Source organism: Cavia porcellus, unplaced genomic scaffold, assembly GCF_034190915.1.
Source record: "Cavia porcellus strain 051 isolate PalLab524CR breed Dunkin Hartley unplaced genomic scaffold, mCavPor4.1 scaffold_1, whole genome shotgun sequence".
Classification (NCBI taxonomy): domain Eukaryota; kingdom Metazoa; phylum Chordata; class Mammalia; order Rodentia; family Caviidae; genus Cavia; species Cavia porcellus.
This window is the reverse complement of record NW_026947484.1, coordinates 222561866-222572446: the sequence shown is the minus strand read 5'-3', so window position 1 is coordinate 222572446 and position 10581 is coordinate 222561866.

Here is a 10581-nt window from a genome sequence, read left to right as displayed (position 1 = left end):
AGCCATAAGGCTAAAGAAGAAATCAAATTAGAAGTAATCTTTCATGTAAAGATAGAAATAGTAACCTTAAAGGAGTGATTCAAGGCAGTTAGAGAAGAAATAGATAAAAAAAAAAGTACAGGATCATGAGAAATGGATTGAAACCTTGAATTAACAATATAGAAAACAAGGAGAATTCATGAAAAAACTCAGAGACATTCAAGAAACAAAAATTCTATTGATAGCTGGCAAAACCATTTAAATGAAGCTGAGGATAGAATTTCAGACTTTGAGGACAGAATCAAAATTAGCGATCATGAAAAGATAGAACTTTTGAAATTAACAAACCAGCATAAAATGACAGTCCAGCAGCTTCAAAATGATGCCAAGAGAAACAATATCAGATGTATAGGCATCAGTGAAGATGCAGGAGTCAATGCAAATGAGATAACTCAAATAGTCACGGAAGGAATAGCAATAAACTTTGCAAGTATGGGGAAAAGTCTGATATGCAGATAGGTGAGGCATATAGGACACCAAACAATCACAAACAATGTAAATCTACACCCAGACATATAACAATTAAGATGACAGACTTGCAGCATAAAAACAGAACACTAAAAGCTTTTAGAGAAAAGACACAACTCACCTATCAAGGAAAGCCCATTAGAATCACATCAGACTTTTCAGCACAAACCCTGAAGTCAAGACAAACTCAGAATGAAGTATTTCAAGCCCTGAAAGAAAACAGCTTTCAACCCAGACTACTGCATCCAGCAAAGTTTCATTCAAGTTTAATGGAGAAACAAGATACTTTCATGACAAAGAACAATTGAAGAAATTCATGACCACCAAACCAATCCAAGAAAGAGTATTGAAAGACATACTAGATAGAGATAACAGTGACCACTGTCCCCACAACAACAGAAAAACACTACCAGGCAGGACAAGCAATTAAACAAAGGGGAAAAGCAGAAAGCAAACAACTGGAGCATAACCTGGCAAAGTGGAGCAGTATGTATTAGTTATATCCATAAATTTAGATGGCTGCAATTCACCTATCAAAAGAAATAGGGTGACAGAATGGGTCAAGAAATAAGATTCTACAATATGCTGTATACAAGAAACACATCTGACCCAAAAGGAAACTCATAGATTAAAAAGCCAAAGGATGGAAAACAGTATTCCATGTAGCAGGAACCCAGAAAAAAGCAGTAGTAACTAAGCAGACAATGTGAACTTCAAATCTAAAATTATTAAAAGAGATAAAGAAGGTCACTACATTCTTGTTAGTGGAAAAATTCAAGAGGAAGAACTAACAATTATATATGTACCACATACAGGAGCACTCAACTATATAAGACAAATACTAATGGAAATGGAAAACCAAATACACAAGAAAACAATTATAACAAGGGACCTTAACAGCTCATTGTCACAAAGAGATAGATCAACTAGACAAAAAATTAGCAAAGAAACAATAGAACTGAATTATACCTCTGAGTAAGTAGACTTAGTAGACGTTTACAGAATGTTCAACTCAATCACATCAGAATAAAAATTCTTCTCAGTTGTACATGGGGCATTTTCCAAAATAGACCATATATTATCCCATAAAATATTCTTAAGTAAATGCAAAGGTATTGAAATTATCCTATGCATAATATCAGACCATAGCACACTGAAATGGGAGATTAATGGCAAAGAAATTGCAAAAACTGCATAAATACAAAGAACTTAAATAACAACCTTCTGAACAACCAGTGGGCTACAAATGAAATTAAAGAAGAAATAAAGCAATGCCTACAATTCAATGAGAATGCTGAAACAACATACTGTAATCTGTGGGAAGCAAGGAAAGTGGTATTAAGAGGGAAATATATGCAATAAGTTGTCATATCAAGCAAATAGAATGAGCACAAATAAACAACCTACTGCTTCATCTCAAGCTTCTAGAAAAAGAAGAGCAAGTTGAACCCAAAACTTACAGAAGAGAGGAAATTGTAAGGATTAGAGCAGGAATCCATGTAATTGAAACAAACAAAAAAAAAAAAAATACAAAGAATCCATGAATCAAAAAGCCTGTTTTTTGAGAGAATAAACAGAATTGACAAACCTCTAGCTAACTTTATAAAGGAGGAAAAAAAGCCCAAATTATACAATCAGGACTGAAAAGGGGGAAATTACTACAGATCTCATGAAAATTCAAAAGATCATTAATAACTACTTTGAAAATCTCTACTCACACAGCACAGAGAAAATGGACAGATTTCTAGAAACATATGAACTACCAAACCTCAACCAAGAAGATATAGCAACTTTGAATAACATAATATCAGCTATTAAAATTGAAAATGTAATTAAAAACTTACCAACAAAGAAAAGCCCATGGTCTGATAGATTTACAGCTGCATTCTACAAGAAATTTAGAGAAGATTTGATGCCAATATTTCTTAAACTCTTCAATAAAGTTGTAAAGGAAGCAATCCTCCCTAAATCATTCCTGAAGGCAAGTATTACTCTGATACCAAAACCAGAGAAAGTACCAACCAAAGAGGAGAACTATAGGCCAATCTCACTAGTGAATATTGATGCAAAGATTCCCAATAAAATAGTGGCAAATAGAATGCGCCAAATCATCAAGAAGACTATACATCATGACCAGGTGGGATTCATCCCAAGAATGCAGGGTTGATTTAACACATGCAAATCAATAAATGTAATATACCACATCAACAGAGCCAAAAACAAAAATATCATGATCATCTCAATGGATGCAGAAAAACTTTTAATAAAGTCCAACACATGTTTATGATTTTAAAAAAAAAAACCTTCAGAACCTTAGAATACACTATATCTACCTCAATCTCATAAAGGCCATGTATGACACACCAACAGCCAACATTATACTAAATGGGCAAAAACTGAAGGCTTTCACTCTAAAATCAGGAACAAGACAAGGATGTCCACTATCACCACTCCTATTAAGTATAGCTCTGAAAATACTAGCCAGGGCAATCAGACAAAAGAGAGAAATAAAAGGAATAGAGATAGGAAAGGAAAAAGTTAAATTATCACTATTTACAAATGACACAATACTCTATATAGAAGACCCAAACACTCCATTAAAAGAGTACTAAAGGTAATTAAAAAAAAATTCAGCAGTGCAGCTGGATAAAAAGTCACTGCTCAAAAATCAATTCGCATTCCTGTGCACAAACAAAACTCGCCAAGAAATTATGGAAATATCATCCTTCACAATAGCATCTAAAAAATGAAATATTTAGGAATCAACCTAAGAATATAAAAGACCTATATGCTGAAAATTATGCCACACTAAAAAAGGACATTGAAGAGGATTTTAGAAAATGGAAGATCAATCCTTGATCTTGGCTAGCAAGAACCAACATTGTGAAAATGGCCATGCTCCCAAAACTGTTATACAGATTTAATGCAGTCCCAATCAAAATACCATTAACATACCTCACAGATCTCGAGAAAACACTTCTAAAATTCATTTAAACAGAGGAAATCTAGAATAGCAAAGGCAATTCTAGGCAACAAAGGCAAGGCAGGAAGCATCTCAATTCCTGACTTGAAGCTATATTACAAAGCCACAGTGATAAAGTCAGCATGGTACTGCCAAAGAAATAGACCTGAGCATCAATGGAACAGATTAGAAGATGCAAACACAACTACAAAGACACTCAGCCACCTGATATTTGACAAAAGGGTAAACATGTTCACTTGAAGAAAGATAGCCTCTTTAATTTAATAAATAGTTTTAGAAAAATTGGCTCTGCACATGCCAAAGACTGAAACTAGACCCATTCTTATCACCATGCAGAAAACTAAAATCTAAATGGATCAAAGATCTAAACATTAAAGTAAAAACACTAAATCTATTGGAAGACAAAGGTAAATATAAATCTTAGAGATATGGGGATAAGCAGAGAATTCATGAACAAAATTCAAACTGCACAGGAAACACTTCAAAGAATCAACAACTAGGATCTCATATTATTGAAAAGTTTTTGTACTTCAAAAGTAATCATGTACAGAGTGAAAAGAAAGCCCACAGAATGGGAAAGAATTTTAGCCAGCAACCCACCAGAAAAAGGCCTTATATCCAGAACATATAAAGAACTGAAAAACTTCAAATTCCCTAAAATCAAAGATCCTTTCCAAAAATGGGTATCTGAGGGGCCTGGGGATTTAGCTCAGCGGCATAAGAACCTGCCTTGTAAGCAGGCGGTTGTGAGTTCGATCCCCGGTACTGATAAAAAAAATGGGTATCTAAGATGAACACACAGTTCTCAGATGAAAATATACAAATGGCAAATAAATACATGAAGAAATGTTCACCATCACTGGTTATTCAAAAAATGCAAATTAAAACAGCATTGAGATTTCATCTCACTCCAGAAAGAATAGCTGCCATCTAGAAATCAACTGATAACAAATGTTGGTGAGGCTGCGACAGGAAAGGAACACTGCTCCTCTGTTGGTGGGCATGTAGACTGTTGCAAACACTGAAGACTAGAATTGGAAGTTCCGTTCAACCCAGCTATTCCCCTCCTGGGTATTTTCCAAGAAAAACTGAAAAGGTTATGTCACAGTGATATATGTGCACCCATGTTAATAGCAGCACAATTTGTAATAGCTAAATCTTGGAAACAAAATATCCATCAACCGCAGAGTGGATGAAAAAGAAGTATTTTATACAATGCAATTTACTCAGCTATAAAAAAGGATGATCTTGAGACCTGTATAGGTAAATGGAGGCAACTTGAGATTATCCTCATAAATGAAACCAAAAAAATCATATTTATAAATATCACATTTTGTCTGTAGTGTGAAAAGTAATAAGAACGATAGGAGTAATAAAATACAAAATGTGTAATTGCTATTGTAAAAGAAAAATAAAGTGTTCTAAAGGCTGTAACTGCATGTATGTTTAAATGTGTATGATAGATGAAAATATTACCAAGTTTTGTTGGATTGTTGAACAGAACTCTTTTCAGTCTCACTATTTGAATGTCTACTTTGTATGCTTTAATTTTGTTACTTGAAGAATTATTTCTAAGATGACAATATATAATTTATCAACTAGTGATTTCCTCTTGCTTATTTTTTTGAAATTCTGTATTATTTATATTTTTTTTCTGTTTTGCTTTTTTCTCTTCAAATAAAAAAAATTTTTTTAAATGATGCAGATCACTTGCTGCCCCATGGGTTGCAGAAGAGTTGGCCCATTAAGGGGAGAGAAACTTGACCTTTATGTCCACATCATTCATCAGTACTGGAGGGTGTACCAGGGCATTGTCCATCAGAAGAAAGCACCATTCAGTTAGTACATTGTCAGAAAAGTGTCTCTTAATATTTCTGGTGCATGTGAACACCTTCCGCAACCATCACATGAACCATTGCCTTGTGACCCAGCTTTTTCCATTAGCCGCAGGCAGCGGGGCCTTATTTAGCTTCTGATCCTTGAATGTACAAGAGTTCTGCAAACAGTACACCAGTAGTGGCTTAATCTTCATATCGGTGCTTACTTTCCCACAGCAAAAGAGTCAAACTGTCCCTCATGAGTTTGTTCCCAAGATGTGCCTTTTCCCCCCGCATGATACAGGTTATGATTAGCATTTTGTTCAGCAAGAGCCCTATTTCAAGAGTTCTTGAATTCTGGGAATTCTTTCTTATAGACTTGTACAGTGGCCGTGTCAGAACTGAAAGCCTTACCATGTCCCATCACACTGTGGCTGCCATTTTCTCTGGCATAATTTGTCAAATAACCATCTCTTGGCTTTAAATTCATCACTTGTTGCACTTGTAGTGGGCTTTTCTTACAGTAAATCAATGTGTCATTTCCTGCTTTACACAGATCACAGCTTAACTAATGCTATCATATGCCAGGTTTCTCACTCAAGCAACTAACAAGTTTTCCATTTGTGCCCTCTTGCTGGTAAACATCATTATTCCTTTTGCCAAATCAGTTCCTTTGATGACATCTTTATTCCTCAAAATGGTTGAGATTTTCAAATTTAGTATCTTCTTTTCTGAGGGCAGATCAGTCATATGAAGGACACATTTGTGTTTCTTATACGCTTCTTCTCCAATTTACTGGTCATTTTCTTCAAAACCTTCTTGCCATTCATGCTGTTCACATTCTCATCACCTTCTTTACTGTCCTGCACTTTCTTCTTACCACAATGCTTGCTCTGCACTCTCCTGGAGCCGTGCTGAATTGAATAACACTGTGCAGTACTACATACGTTAAAAATACAAAAAAGCTTTGCACAGGTCTACCTGTGATTGTGATCATGACCAGAAGAGTTCATGATCATGTGTCAAACTGGAGAAGATAGCCTGGCCATGTCCATCACCTGATGGGGATTTCACAAAGGGAGGTAAAATTTTGCCAAGTTATCTGTTCATGAACCAAATTTTTGTGTGAATAGAAGTGTTTATTAAGATATTATTGTATCTATTACTTGATAGATAGAATTAATATTGTCAAAAGGACCATAATATGAAATCAACATATAGATTTCAAGTAATCCCAAAAATATATAAATTCTTCACAGAAATAGTAATTATAAAATGTGCATGTAGTCAGAAGAGACCCATAGTAACAACAGAAAACCTGGAAGACAGGAGAAAAATGGGAGGCACCACAGTCCGAGATTTCAAGTTATAAAAATACAGTGAAAACAACAATGTGGTACTAACAGAAAAACAAACACATGGATCAGTGGACCAAATAAGAGGTTACAGAAAAAACCCCAAGTACATTCAGTCATCTAACCTTTGACAAAGGGGCAAAACCATACACACTGGAGGAAAGAAAGGTATTTCTTTAACAATGGTCCTGGGAAAAGAGGTATCCACATGCAGAAAACTGAATATAGGTCCGTATCTCTAACCATGGACCAAAGTAAGATAAAAATGGATCGAATAACTGGGATTAAAATGGAAAAGATTAATCTCATGGGTGATAAGCTTCGTAAAACTCCTGAAAACATGGTCATTAGCAAAGGCTTTCTGAACAGAGCCTCAAAAGCATGTGAGATAGTGTTGGAATTGACAAACTAGATTACATGAAATTAAAAACCTCTCACTTAGCAAAATATACAACCAATAAAGTGCAGAGACAATTACAGAATGGGAAGGTTCCCCCCCCCCTTTTTTTTTGCAAAAGATTCCATACATAGAGGCTAACAACTAAATTTTAAACAGAACTCAAATCAATCAGACCTCTAAAAATGAAAGGTCCAATCAAAAAACGTGCAATTAAATGAAAAGACATTTTTCAGAGAAAAGTACAAATGGCCAATAAATATACACTAAATATATATTATTGCTTTAAGTTAAATGCAAATTAAAACATGAAAGAATGGCTATTAGGAAGAAATCAAATAGTAACAAATTTTGTCAAATTTGCAAAGAAAACTGAACAGTTTTATATATATATATATATATATCCTGGTAAGCGTATTAAATATGACAAGAATTACGGACATCCCGCAGAAAAGTAAAGGAGAAATTCCATTTGAACAAGCAATTCTTTTTCTAAGAATCTTCCCTGAGAGAGTAAAGACATCACAGCACAGTGATAAATTCATACCCATGTTTATAATAGCACAATTCTTAATAGCTAAATCCTAAGGACAACATACATACCCACCAATAGGTAGATAAAGAAAATGTATACATACGCAGTGAAGTACTACTAAGCCTTAAAAAAGAAATATTTGAATCATTTGTAGGAAATTGTATACACCTTGACACCATACTATTAAGTGAAATAAATCAAAAATACAAAAATGAATTTTCTGGGTTTCTCATATGTGATAAAAGGAAGACATAAATGAAAAGAAAAATAAAAAATAGGTAATATGAAGACATATCCCCTGAAATGGGAAAAGGAACTACAAAAGGAAGAAGAGAGAGAAAGACCAGAAGGCAAAAGGAAATAAAATGTTAATACATTCTATGCATGTATACCAAACCCCCACAATGAACATACAGCAAATATCTACTGATAGCAGTAAAATAAATAATAAAAATAAATTTTTAAATTTATAATTTTGGAGACTCATTTTATTTATTTCTTCATTCTATCCTAATCTTGCTCCAACATAGCCTAAGAAATAAATCTATACTATTGCAGCAATAAAATTTAACTTCCAAAAGAAAATTCCGGTCTTTAGACAAGATAAGCTAGGAAAGTGAGCCCTTAAATTCCAATGAATGTGGAAAGAATCCACATAATATTTTTTGCTCGTTCATTTTTACTGTTTACCCTGAGGGTAACCTCAATCATGCAAAATAATATTATATGAAAATGAAGCTTACAACAAGCAACATTCTGGCTGGAAAAACTGGGACAGGGATCTGCCATACTACAGAATCTTGGAGACCAAAAGACTGGAGAAGGGGACCCCACAACTCTGTGGAAAAACTGAAAAACCCCTGTCCATCTCCTCGCTGCGATTGTGAATACAGACACAAAAAGTACAACGGGAATTCTGAGAACCAAACTGCTGCATAAGTCACAGGCAATGCACCAGACAACCTCAGAGCAGTGTGCATGAAACAAACTTAAGAAGCCTGATGATTAGCTGAACAGAGATAACAAGAAAGACTTTCACAACTTGAAAATGGAGTAACATAAGTTATCTGGTCAGAAGTGCAGAAAGTGATAAAGACTTAATAAACAGAACATCGGGGACCTGTGGGTTTTCAAAGGAGGGAAGAAAAAATTTGATGACAACTTCAAAAAAAAAATGGCTAAACCTTAGCAAATGTTGTGAACACACTCAATAAGCTCAGAAAACTCGAAGATCAGCCTAATATGCTCAAATAAAACCATATCTAGTTATATGTTAGAGTATCCGGTGCAATAGAGAAGCAAAAATTACAAAATAAACAGATTTATTGAGTTGAAGATGTGGAAAGGAGCACACAACCCATGGCGACTGGGCTGTCTCCTTCAACCAGATACAGACAGGAGAGGGTTATATGACCTCTGATTGAAGTGGCACATGGGACAGATATTGATGACGTGTTGAGGAGCCTATTGAAACTCTCTGTGCATGCAAATATAGGGGAGAGTTGTAATTAGGGCTGAAGAAAAAGCAGGAAATGGTAAGCGTTTCCACTTTGGCCTTCTGCCACATTAGGCCATCGTCATAATTGTACAGTAATTTATACTAGAGTAAGACCCCTTAAGGGCAAAGACTGTCTCTTACTACATCCTGGACAGGGGCATCATGTTGGGGTCTAGGAGGTTGACAGGATGATAGTTGATGCCCATGTAGAAGCTGGTATCAGGTGTTTCAGCCAAGACAAGGAATTACTCATTGATGAATGCTCACATCCTACACTGGTGAAATAAAAAAACACAAGAAGGCAGATCACTATCGTAATTAAAAGGAGAGGTAGAATGAAAGGTTCCCTTGATCCAAATGTGTCATTCCATCAGGGCTATGCTGAGGTAGAATCCAAAAAATAAGTGTGGAGATGGGAGGGGTGAATTTATGTAATTATTTAGGTAGTTATTCAATGAAAGGTTCTTGCTCTTGTATAAATTACTGTACTATTATGGTGGTGGTCTAACGTGGTGGAAGGCCAAAGGAGGAACACTTTTCACTTTCTGCTTCTTCTTCAGCCCTAATTGTAACTCCTCTTCCTGTTTCCAGGCACAGAAAATTCCAATCAGCTCCTCACGCGTCAATATCTGCCTCATGCGCCACTTCCGATCAGAGATCACATAACCCTCAGCCTCTCTATATCTGGTTGAAGGAGACAGCCCAGTTGCCATGGGTTGTGTGCTCCTTTCCATGTCCTCAACTCAATAAACCTGTTCATTTTATACTTTTTGCTTCTCTATTGCACCAGGATACTCTAAAACTACATAATATACACAATGAAATGCCTACATATACATATAGAGGTGTGTATAAACATATGTATAAAAGTATAAGCAAAGAACAGTGACACATTACTAAATTACACATGTGGAACAAAATGTCTAATCTCAGGTTTCTCATCCAGAACCTTTATAAGACAGAAAACAGTGAAATATTTTTTTTTATAACTGAAGGAAAAGAATTATCAACTCCACTCTAAAACCAATGCATACATCCTTCAGAAATACCAATATAATGAGGACAATCTATCATGAAAAAAATTAAGAAAATCTGTCACCAAATGACTCCTCTAACTGAAATACTTCAGGTCAATGGGAGAGATTTTCAAAAAGATATCTAGAAACCTCAACAAGAATATGATAACAAGAATATGATAAATATTTGCCTAAACATTTGTCCTCTAAATTCTTTAAAATATGCTTATTATTAAAAGACATACATGTGAAATATTGAAACTTGACACTTGAAATATTGTCTGATGTTTTAATGCATAAAAATTATACTACATTTGATAACTATAATATAAAGTGGAGAAAAATAAAAGGCTTATTTCATTATAAAGCTTCTATATATTGCTACAAGTATCTGTTTAACCAAGCAGTCTGTGAAGTTTAGGTATTTCATAATCACTACATAAATCACAAAATATAAAATTCAAAAGACAGTC